The sequence below is a fragment of the Notamacropus eugenii genome, chromosome 2 (genome assembly GCF_028372415.1).
Source record: "Notamacropus eugenii isolate mMacEug1 chromosome 2, mMacEug1.pri_v2, whole genome shotgun sequence".
Classification (NCBI taxonomy): Eukaryota; Metazoa; Chordata; class Mammalia; order Diprotodontia; family Macropodidae; genus Notamacropus; species Notamacropus eugenii.
In genome coordinates this window covers 353508655-353519875 of record NC_092873.1, presented here as the reverse complement: position 1 = coordinate 353519875, position 11221 = coordinate 353508655, and the positions used below count along the sequence as shown (strand labels likewise).

Genomic DNA, 11221 nt, shown 5'->3' with positions numbered 1-11221 from the left:
AGCACTGGCCCTTTATTGATGATTACTGCCTATATGACCTCAGACTCAGGCAACTTGCCATCGTCCTGGATGTTATTTCCTTAATCTGAAAAATGAGATTGGTCTAGGTGGCTTCTAAGTTTCCTTTGCAGGTCTAAATCTAGGCTCATGACCCCTTGCAAACAATGAAGCTAAAATATCATTGAAGGAAGGAAAGGTTTTATTTATACAACAAAAAAATACAGAGAAGGTTATATCCAAGCCTATGGATAGTTGGAAAAGCTCTCGAACCTTTCTCATGGAGAAAGAACTCAGCAACATTAAAGAGTCTAATTTATCCTTGCCCACATACACCTATACGGTCAACATGACTTACAGTATGGGTAAAAGAATGGGCCTGAGGTCTTCCTTCATATAAATAGTTCCCTGGTCTTCCCTCTCGTCTTCTTCCCCAGCCTTTCACTGGTTTGCCATTTGTCCAGGTTCCATTACTTCTTCCTTCATTGAGGTTTTCCATGGCTTCATAGATGCATCCACCTGCAGGATTTCCTCAAGCCATTTGACTTTCTGACCATTGTTTCCAAGTCTACAAGGTGTGATTGTCCTCTTTCCATGCCCCTTTCACCATTTTAGTGTTTTAATTCCCAATTCCCATGATGCCTTAAAAAGGACAGGCACAGAATTCTCTCCAGTTCCTCCTGTCACCCAGGTCCTCCTGGACTAGCTTACCTGTGTGACCTTGGCCATTCCTAGAGTACCAACTCAATGATCCTCACTACCACTGAAGTAGAATCAGGGCTAGAATAAAAATTGCTTCAGCGGGGGCAAGAAGAACTCAGAATGAATTCACACTTGTCCACAATATGTTACAGAAGATAACAGAGTGGACCCTCCTGACCCAAAATAATATGCTCCCTCATGTCAAGGAATTTGCAATATGTTCTGGAGGAAATGACACAGGGCACCTGTTCTAGGCACAAGAACAGGAGAATGGAAATTGTCTGCATGTGTAAAGCTTGCTATCGTTTCTATAATCTCGTTTTATCTTCCAAGAGTTCTGCAGGGGAACTCAGTAGGGCTTCTTTTAGCTCTTTGCCTCAGGATATTTGTCTGTTATACAAGATCAAAAGTGAATCTAGAAACAGTAGTCCATTAGGACTAATCAGAAACGAATCTGAAGAAGGATATTGCAGAAAACTTTTGGGAGAAAGAAGTGCTAATGAGGCTAGTGTCAAAAACACAGGGAAATAAAAAAGAGCAAAGGGAGGTATCAGGGCCTTTGTTGCCTTTTCTAACTATTTTGATTTCTATAATAACTAGTCATTCTTCTACTCAAAAATCTTATGGCCATTTTCTTTGGAAATTCATATTGTCCCCCTCTCTGATGCCCCCTTCCCAAATCTCATAGAACCTTCCAGACTTCCTGTACTTGCATCCAAGATCACCTTTCTCAAGTGTTGTCAGCCACAGAAGGTTTTGTTGAATCCTAAGATGTCAGAATTGGACATCTGGATGGCCCATGATTGTGGAATATTGAATATGATATCAGATTTTTCAGTGTTGATAGGCTTTGCTGAAATTTTTTTTCTCTCTAAAAAAACCCTTCACTATAAGGAATGGCTCTGGGAGGAGGGAGGAGAGGGATAGAGGAGGAAATGTAGGTGATGTAAAAACAAAAGCTATCAGCAAAAACCATTTTAGAAACCACATTGTCCAACTTTCTTATTTCACAGAAGTGAGGCCCGGAGAGAGAAACTAGCTTGCTCAAGATTTTGCAATGAATTATAGTGCCAAACTGGGATTAAAACCCAGGTCGCTCTATTCTCTTCATCTGTTTGTGTCTCTTTATCAGTTTTGTTCTCTTAATATCTTTGCCTGTATTGTTGCTAAGTTTGTCTCTTTCTGTATGTTTCTCTTTGTCCTACTCTATCTAAAGAAACCTACAGTACTGGATTGCATGCTGTACTTGGAATTAGGGGAACCTGAGCTCAAAATTCCCTTTAGATATCAAGTCATTTAACCTCTCTGAGCCTCAGTTCCTCATCTGTTAAAATAAGGCGACTAGGCTTAAGGACCATCCTGCTCTAAATCTATGATCCTATCATCTCCTCCTTTGTTTCTCTTTACTGGTTGCTGCAAGTGTTCCCCTCTTCCTCTAATGCCCTCCTGGTGCCCACTAGTTGGCTACAATTGTGTGGATGATGAACCCTGAACCCTGTCCTCTCTACCCCTTCACTCTCTCGTATTTCCCTGATCCCTCCTTCTGATATCCAATGGTCCCCTCAACCCACATCCATCATCCATCATCTTTCTTCCCTTTCTTACACTAACTTGGTTAGATGCCACAGAGAAGGTGGCAATGCCTTAACCATATATGTGTTGTAAATGCCACTAGGACCTCTTCAATCCTTATCAAGGGGAGTGCTAACCTTCTCTCCTTTCATATGGTTCTGGAGGAGAAGTGAGGCTGGTGACCTGCACAGCCCTCCCTCACTAAAAACAAAGTCAAGTACAAGTCATGCCATTATTTCTCTGATGGCATGGTCTTCCTCGGCAATGAAAGACAAACACACATACTAACTTGGATGGACAAACCCAAGGGACCCTTGGGCCCCATAATAAAGGTTTTGTTTCTAACAGAATAGATGTAGACATAGAGACACACAGAGAGGCAGGTTGTGTGTTTGTTCTTCATTTTTGACTGGGAGGAGAAGACCCTCCTGGTTGCTGGTCAGAAGAGAAACAGTTACTATTGACATTCATAGAGGCAGAGGAGAATGAGGAGAGACAGAACAGAAGCACAAATGTGTAGATAGAAACAGAGGGAACAGAGAACAAAACAGAGACAGAGAAGATAAACGATGGAGTAAAACAGCAAGAAAGATAGAAATGAAACAGATGTAGAGAGACAACCCAATGCAAAACACATTTACTCAATGCCTACAAAATGCCAGGCACTATGCTACGGATACAAAGAGAAAATGAAGAGCAGTGCCTGTTTTCGAGAAGTTTATTGATGAGATGCAGAGAGCTACAGAAGTGCAGAGACAGAAACACAGACCTAGGAGACACCGGGAGGAGCAGACAGGGACAAAGGAAGAAAGTAGAAACAAGTGGGGATGTAGAGGCAGGCAGAAATTGACCCAGAGATACCACCTGCACATAAACATAATGCGGCTAGACCCTGCTCTGACAGGACAGCTGACAGACAGGACAAAGGTTCAGAGGGAGACTGCAGCCAGGAGAGAAGTCAGTCGGCAAAGTACGTTGCCACCTCCAGATCTCTCAGAAGGAGACAAGTTTGAGGCGAAAAGAATCAAAAACTCCAAGGTGGTACAGTCACGCCTCCTTGCCAAGTGGTGTATGGCGAAGCCCCATGATTCTACAAAGCCAGTATCCGCCCCAAGGAGGATAGGTAAGAGAGGGGGCAAAGAAACGCTTGACTGGGAAAGATTTAACTCTTTGGCACGTCCGGTGCCCCCCCCCCCATGACTGTCCTTCCTCTTCCTCTCCCCCCCTCCCCTCCCCACCAGCTCCCTTTACTCGAAGCCCGGGGTATTCCCCCGCTCCTTTCCCTTCCCCTCCCTTCTCTGGTAACTAGACTCCACTTCCTGCCTAAGATTAAGCTGCTGAGATTCCCACTGGGGCGCCGGAGTTGGGGTGGGGGTGGGGGTGGGGGTGGGGGGGTGGGAAGGACAGCACCGCCACTCGTGGGCCTCCCGAGAGCTCAGGTTTGCCGTCTCCTCTCATGACCCCCTCTTGTCTCCCTCCCTTTCCCCCTCTGAAAAGTTTCTGGAGGATACACAAGAACTTAACATAGGATCCTCTGGGAGGGGCCAAGATTTAAATCCAATGGGCTGGGGAGAGGAGGGGCAGATAGGCGGTGAGGAGACCACTCACCGAGAGTTCTGAATGAAGGCTGAGAGGTAAGAGACAAACGAGGAGAGCTGCTCGCATCGGGGTTCTAGCTCGCCCTTTCCACCTCACAACAGATGTCAGACAGATAGACAGAGACAGAGTAAAGACAAAGGGGTTCATTCAATAAAGAAACTTACTGACCCCTGAAAAGTTCGGTGCTGGACCATGGGCGTGCAAAGACAAAAATCAAATAGTTCCTACCATCAAGGAGCACATATTTCCTAAGGAATATCCAAACGCTAAGCAGGCTCTAAACGGGGGCAAGGAGTGGGGCTTCTTAGCCTGGGGCCTGTGAATTTTTTTTTTTTTTTACTATATCGATAAATGCATTTCAATTGGTTTCCTTTGTAATCCTATGTATTTTCTTTTATGCATTTAAAAATATTATTCTGAGAAGGGATTCATAGGATCCACCAGATTGCCCAAAGGAGAATATGACACACAAAACAAAGGTGTGGGGCTTCCTAGGCAAGAGGTGAGAGAATAGATGAGGAGAGAGCATGAATGTGGTCAGAATGGTTAGGCAGCACCTTTTAACCTTGACTTCAGCCTCCCCACTCTCCTTCCCCTGGGACAATCAGGGGAATGAAAATTATAATTTCTTTATCTGCAGACTTACTGAGAACCTGAAACTTTCTAGGGAGGAGAGAAATGAGAATGTATATATACATTCCTTTCTCTTTCTCTCTTTCCCCCTGACCCTGCCCACCCTTACAGCTAACTGGGCTGGATTCTCTCACATATGCTCTGGAGAGAGGGAAGGGGTAGGGGTCAGAACAACCAGGCAGTTGCCTAACAAAGCTGGGGGTGAGGGGACTTGGCCCCAGGCAGAGGGCAGCAGCTTCCAAAAACACTTTAACTAGCATATCCCAGTGTATATACTTGTGGGTTTCGCTGCACATGTGTTTGTGCATACCAATATTTTTGTGTGAACACAAAACAAACAAAAGTTTGGTCATCTGTGTCCATGTGAGTGCCCAGGTATGGACAAAGTATGCAGATTTAGGTATGAGAATGAATATATCCTATTGAGATTTGGGGTTCAGACCACCTAAGTTACTTCTCTACATCATTATAGTGTCTCATTTGGTAAGTACGACTCAGGAGGGAAGGGAGGAGGATCCAGTAATCTGCTCAGAGAACAAGTCTAATTGGTTCTCCATCTCCTATCTTCACAATGGGAAACAGGAGAGGAGAAATAGATGAAGCTTATGGCATGGGGGATTTCGGGGGTGCCAGTCAAAAGGATTTTCTGAGACTTGCATGAACTGATACTGAGTGAAGTGAGCAGAACCAGGAGAACATTGTATACAGTAACTGCAACATTGTGCTATGGCTGACTTTGTTACACTGAGCTCTTCTCAGCAATGCAATGATCTAAGATAACTCCAAAAGACTCATGATGGAAAATGTTATCCACATCCAGAGAAAGAAGTATGGAGTCTGAATGCAGACTGAGGCATACTTCTCTCTCTCTCTCTCTCTCTCTCTCTCTCTCTCTCTCTCTCTCTCTCTCTCTCTCTCTCTCTTCTCTCTCTCTCTCTCTCTGGCTTTTTCTTTCTCATGTTTTTTCCTGTTTGTTCTGATTCTTCTTTCACAACATGACTAATGTGGAAATATGTTTAATATGATTGTACATTTATAACCACCAGATTGCATGCTATCTTGGGGAGGGGGGATTTAGAGCTCAAAATCTTATAAAAGTGAATGTTGAAAACTAAAAATAAATAATTTTTAAAAAAGGACTTTCTGATAGGGCCATATGTAAAACAGTGGGACTAGAAAGAAGGGGGTATGTGAAGTTTCACTCACAGGAAAGAGTGATGTGGACAGTGGTTGTGATGACCCTGGTGAACTTGAAACAGAGGAGGATGAGTTCAGTACACTTCAGTAAGCACTTATTAAACACCTACTATCTACTAGCACAAGTACTGTGTTAGACTTTATGAAAAAACAAACAGGAAATAGTCCCTGACCTCAAGGAGCTTATATTTTACTAGTGGGGAAATAAATGTGTTGGTGATTCAGATAAGAAAATATGAGTTACAGATAGATAAATACAAAATAAATACAAAATACATATAGTCAAAGTAATTTTTGGAGAGAAGCTGTAGCAATGGAAGGAATCAAGAATTCTGGAAGGAAACAACAACTTGACATGAGTCTTAAAGGAAGCTAAAGTTTCCAAAGGCAGAGGTGGGGGAAATGTACAAAAAATATGGAATATTTTTCTGTGTTCTCTGCTTCTCACTTTATTTCTTATTCACTTTCCTTTTTCCACCTCCCCTTCTCTCACATTATTTCTGTTTCAATCTCCCTTTTAGTTAACTAACCAATCAATGTATCAATCAACAAACATTTTTTAAATACCCACTAATTACCAGACACTGTGCTAAGTGATGGAGATCTCTCTTTCTCTCTCTCCTTCTTTTTTCAATTTCTTTCTTTGCCTCCTCCTGACACCAGACTTTCTTCCTGAGCTTCTCTTGATGACTCTCTGTTGCCCTGTCTATCTCCGCCTGACTATATCTCTGTTTCAGTCCATCAGTTTATGTTTCTTTTCTTCTTCTTCCTCTAGTCCTCCCCACATTCCCTTCTTCCAGTGCTGTGCACTCTTGAGACTAAAAGGCCATAGTAGGTCAGGAGCCAGGAGTCTGGACTCTTTGGTAGCAGCACTCCTTTTCCCTCTGGTCTTCTGTTACCTGCTTCTTCAGGCCAAGACTCCATTAAAATCTGAGCTTATCTAAGGTCAAAGGAAAGTGTTGGAGAGTCCTAGCTTTAGACTTATTTGGTGATGGGAGGGAGGAGAAATATATAATCTCTTAGAACCATAAGACAATAAGGAAGTGTCCAGTCTTCCATTCCAGAAGCCCAATAGACGTGAGCGAAGGAGGTGTATTCTCAGGCAATCCCTCTCTAGGCTAGTCCTACCTTTGTTAATAATTCAAACCACTCAACTCAGACCATTCAACCACTAGGGAGAGCAAGAGTAATGAATTAATGCATTTATAATAAAGCATTTATTAAGGACTTATTATAAGCCAGCGAATGTATTAAGCACTGGAGATAAAAATGCAAGCAAGCAAGAGAGTCCCAGTCCTCAAAGAGTTAATATTCTAGTAGAAAAGAACAGCACACATATGGGTGGGGTGACTAGGGAAGAGCCTTTTGGACAGGTGATCGTAGTAATAACAATACTGGAGATTTCATGTATTGATATTTGCAATGTTTTCCTGTTATTATATCTCACTTGACCTTATGGAGATGAAGGTTAAAATATGCTTTTTGACACCCAGGTAACTTATCACCTATTCTAGACCTCATTCTTCTGCAAAATTCAGAAACTGGTCACCTATAACATTAGTAAGGGGAGATATGTTCATCAACAGGGAACTGAGTAGAATTCCAAGGGAACCTGAATATCCCAGGAGATCTCTGTTCCTCTTTATTCCTTTTCTTTTCTCTTTACTTCTCTTCAGGGTGGGGAGTCCAAAGTGGCAGCAGGAGGAGGTGTAGGTGCCCTGTCTCTTCTCACCCAAGCTGGCAGAGGGGAGGGGACTGGCATCAGTGACATCAGGGCCAACACAACCCAGCCTCCGCTTTTCACACCAGATTTCTTTTTTTGGGTGGAAGAAGCTGGGGGTAGGGGGGTAGGGAAGGAGGTGAGCAGTGATTTAGAGGATCTTGGCAGATTCAGAGAGGGGCCAGGCTGGAAAACCCTCAAAGTCATTCCCACCCCAATAGAAGACACTATTGGGTAGGAACAGATAAATGTTCCCAGTACAATCTTAACTGATTCACATTCAAAGTCTTCCTGTAGAGTGCTAGCAGGTGGCAAGGGGACAGATGGGATGACCTGAAACTTAGCCCTGAAAATGGTCTGGCAACCCCATTTAGCCAGGCATTTTATGAAAATTCTAAGGGGGAGCTACCACTTCCTTCTAGCTGGAAAAATCAGTAATGGTTGAATGCTGGATTGAAAAACAAACAAACTTGCAACTAAACCAAATCAAACCAAAAAAAAAATGCTTTCACTCCAGCCAAGCAGAGTTTCATGGAAGACTCAGTTCCTTCTAGCCTGTGTTTTATCTCCAGGAAGGCCTCCTCTAACTCAGTTCAGACAGATAGATACTTTCTTTTCTTTTTCTTAAGAAATTGAAAGAAAAAAGGAGTTAATGTGTTGGGATGAGAAATAGGGGTTGAGCTAAGGCTACAACAGAGTTTTGGATCTCACATTTGTCTGGTTTCCATTCCCAGTAGAGACACTTTCCCTTTCTATCCCATCCTACTCCTGCCCCGATCAGGATGGAGTCATTCCAGCCACCTGGGGTCCTCTACCTCCCACTTCATATTCTGCTTTCCTGCCTCTGTTCAGCTCTATTTGGGAGTAGAGGGTCCCCACGGAGTCATAAGGGGGAAATCCTGTAGAGCTGGGGAGCTAATGAAGAGATGGGGAGATGGGGCCAGCCCCCAGGAGAGAGATGGGGGTAGTGTTGCAGGGGAAGGAGAGGGCTTTAGCAAGGCATAGAGAGTTGGGGGGAGGGGAAGCACTTCAGTGCAGTGAGGGAAGAAGGAGGGACCCAGAGTAGAGAAAAGAGAAGACACAGCAGTGAACTTAATGCAGATGGTGTGTGTGTGTGTGTGTGTGTGTGTGTGTGTGAGTGTGTGTTTTAAAACATTAGCAGCTTCCCTTAGGTGGTGGCATCTTGTCCAGCCTCCTGACCCCAGGGAGAACAGAGCCCTCCCTGATTGGAAAGGATACTTTTGGACATAAGGGAAGAGAGTCTAAAACTAGAAACTAAGCTTCCTCCCTTTGCTTTTGAATCTTAGAGACGCTTTCCTTTGCTCACACCTTTAGCACACGCTGCCCTGTCCAAGAATGCTAGGTAACACACAAAGTCAGAGACCCCTTAGGCTGAATAGGTTCTTGGTATCACTTTCCCCCTCCTCAGGACACTACTCCTCTCTCCTCCATTGCTTAGAAGTCCTTCCTTACCCCCACCTAAGAAGGCGGAGATTTGTTTAACAGCTCAGGGTGTCAGGTGCTCAGGGTTCAGGTATTCTTTTATTTTAAACCTCTTTAAAAGTAATGGGGGGGGGGGGGGAGGAGGTAGGTGGCACAGTGCATAGAGTGCCAGTCCTGGAGTCAGGAAGACTTGAGTTCAAATTACGCTTAATAGCTGTGTGATCCTGGGCAAATCACTTAACCCCAATTACCACACACACCCCCCAAAAAAAGAATAAAAAGAGTAGAAGAGTTAAGAAAATAAATCTCTCTTTCATCTTGGCAGCAGTAGTGGCCTACAGGTGAGGAATACTGCATATATTGTCAAGCTTTTTGTCCATTGGGTTTGCTGAAGAATTCTCTCCCATCCCCATTATTTTCAAAATCTTTTACAGAAAGTAGTTCCAAGGAGGCAGGAGAGGAAAGAAGAATACATTTTGAAATGTTGCCAATCTGAAAACAAAAGGAATAAATTTAAAATAAGATTTTCAAAAAGTGATTAGGACTGGGGAGGCTTCACCCTAGAAAAATCTATTTCAGATTTTTTTTTGTACCTTCACTAATAAGTAAATGCTGACTTCTTCACAGAGAGATTCATCCTCCCAGAAGTGTTGAATTCCTATTGTGTTGCATTAACTTTCCCATTAATCAACAAGCATTTATTAAACACCTACTATGTGTTAGATGTTGAAGAGGATAGTGACAGGCCTGGAGTCAGGAAAACTCATCTTACTGAGTTCAAATATAGCTTTACTAGCTATGTGACCCTGGGCAAGTCATGACACCCCATTTGCCTCAATTTTCTCATCCGTAAAATGAGGTGGAGAAGGAAATAGCAAACCACTCCAGTATCTCTGTCAAGAAAATGCCAAATGGAGTCATAAAGAGTCAGACATGACTGAATAACAAAATGTGTTAAGTATCATGTGGGGAGGGAAATAAGGAGGAAGGACAGGTGAAGGCTATAGCATATGGGATTCAAAGACAAAAATTAAACAGTCTCTGTCTTTAAGGAGTTCAGAGGCTACCAGAAAATAATGTGCACACAGTAAATAGATAGAAAAGATATCCAAAGTAAATCCATGGTAATGGGGGCAGAGGAAGGTAGCAGTCAGGGAGAGAAGGACAGGCATATTGCAGGAGGCAGATCTTGAGCTGAGCTTGAAAGAAGAGGCAGAGGTGAGGAAGGTGTGTGGGATGTCAGACACCGCCTTTACAAAGGCAGGAGAAATGGAATGTTATGTTCCTGCTCAGCTGGCCCCTGAACTTGGCATGATGAACCCTCTTTTCTCTTTTTCAGGTGCAGTTTTCTCCCACCTGATTCTGAACTCCTAGAGGGCAGGGGCTATCTTTTGCCTTACTCTGTATACCAGCTTTAGCGCAGTATTCGGCATATACTTTGTTGTTTTGTTGTTTAGTCAGTTAGTCATGTCTGACTCTCCATGACTCCACTTGGAATTTTCTAGGCAGAGATACTAGAGTGGTTTGCCAATTTCCTTCTCCAGCCCATTTTACAGATAAGGAAACTGAGGCAAACAGGGTGAAGTGACTTGCCTAGGGTCATACAGGTAGGAAGTGTGTGAGGCTGGATTTGAACTCAAGTTCTCCTGACTCCAGGGTTGGCATTTTATCCACTGCACCACCTAGTTACTGGCACATAGTCAGTGCTTAATCAATGTTTATCGACTAAGAGATTCAGCAAGGCCAGTTTGACTCTACTCTAGAGAATGTGAAAGGGGATTATGTGTAATAAGGTTGGAAAGATAGACTAAAATCTTACTGGGAATGCTTTTACATGCCATATCACATTGTATTTGATCCTAGAGGCAATAGGGAGCTACTGGAGATTCTTGAATGGAGGAGTGACATGATCAGATCTGTGTTATAGGAAAATATCACTTTGGGAGCCTGATGCTACAACTAGCTAGAGTATTGGCTCTGAAAGTCGAAAGGACCCAGGATTGAATTCTGACTTAATAGTTGCATGATCATGGGCACATAACACCCTCTCCAAATCTCATGTCCTCTACACAGTAGAGCACCACAAATCCTGGAATCACTCAGTCTCGTCCTATTCCTATACGCCAACCCCTACAACCATCCTGAGTCAGGTTTCCAAGACTCTCTCCTTCCCCCACCAGGCAAAGAAGGAATTTAGGAGGAGAATGGAAAAAAGAGAGGAGATTAAGGTAAAACTGGATAAAATCTCCAAGCCTACATTGAAAGGTTTGTTTCAGACGTGTATCAGAGATTGAGGTTAACCAGAGTTAGGAACCTTTATGTCTTAATCCCCTGGAGAAAGAAATGGCAAACCATTCC

At 43.4% G+C, this 11221-nt stretch overlaps 1 non-coding gene across 1 annotated transcript; it reads right to left on the bottom strand.

The window, feature by feature from the left end:
• Positions 1 to 2302: 2302 nt before the first annotated feature.
• On the bottom strand, positions 2303 to 2430 carry LOC140530677 (U6atac minor spliceosomal RNA). The gene has a single exon (XR_011976105.1). It is a non-coding gene; the product is annotated as a U6atac minor spliceosomal RNA (small nuclear RNA).
• Positions 2431 to 11221: the final 8791 nt, after the last annotated feature.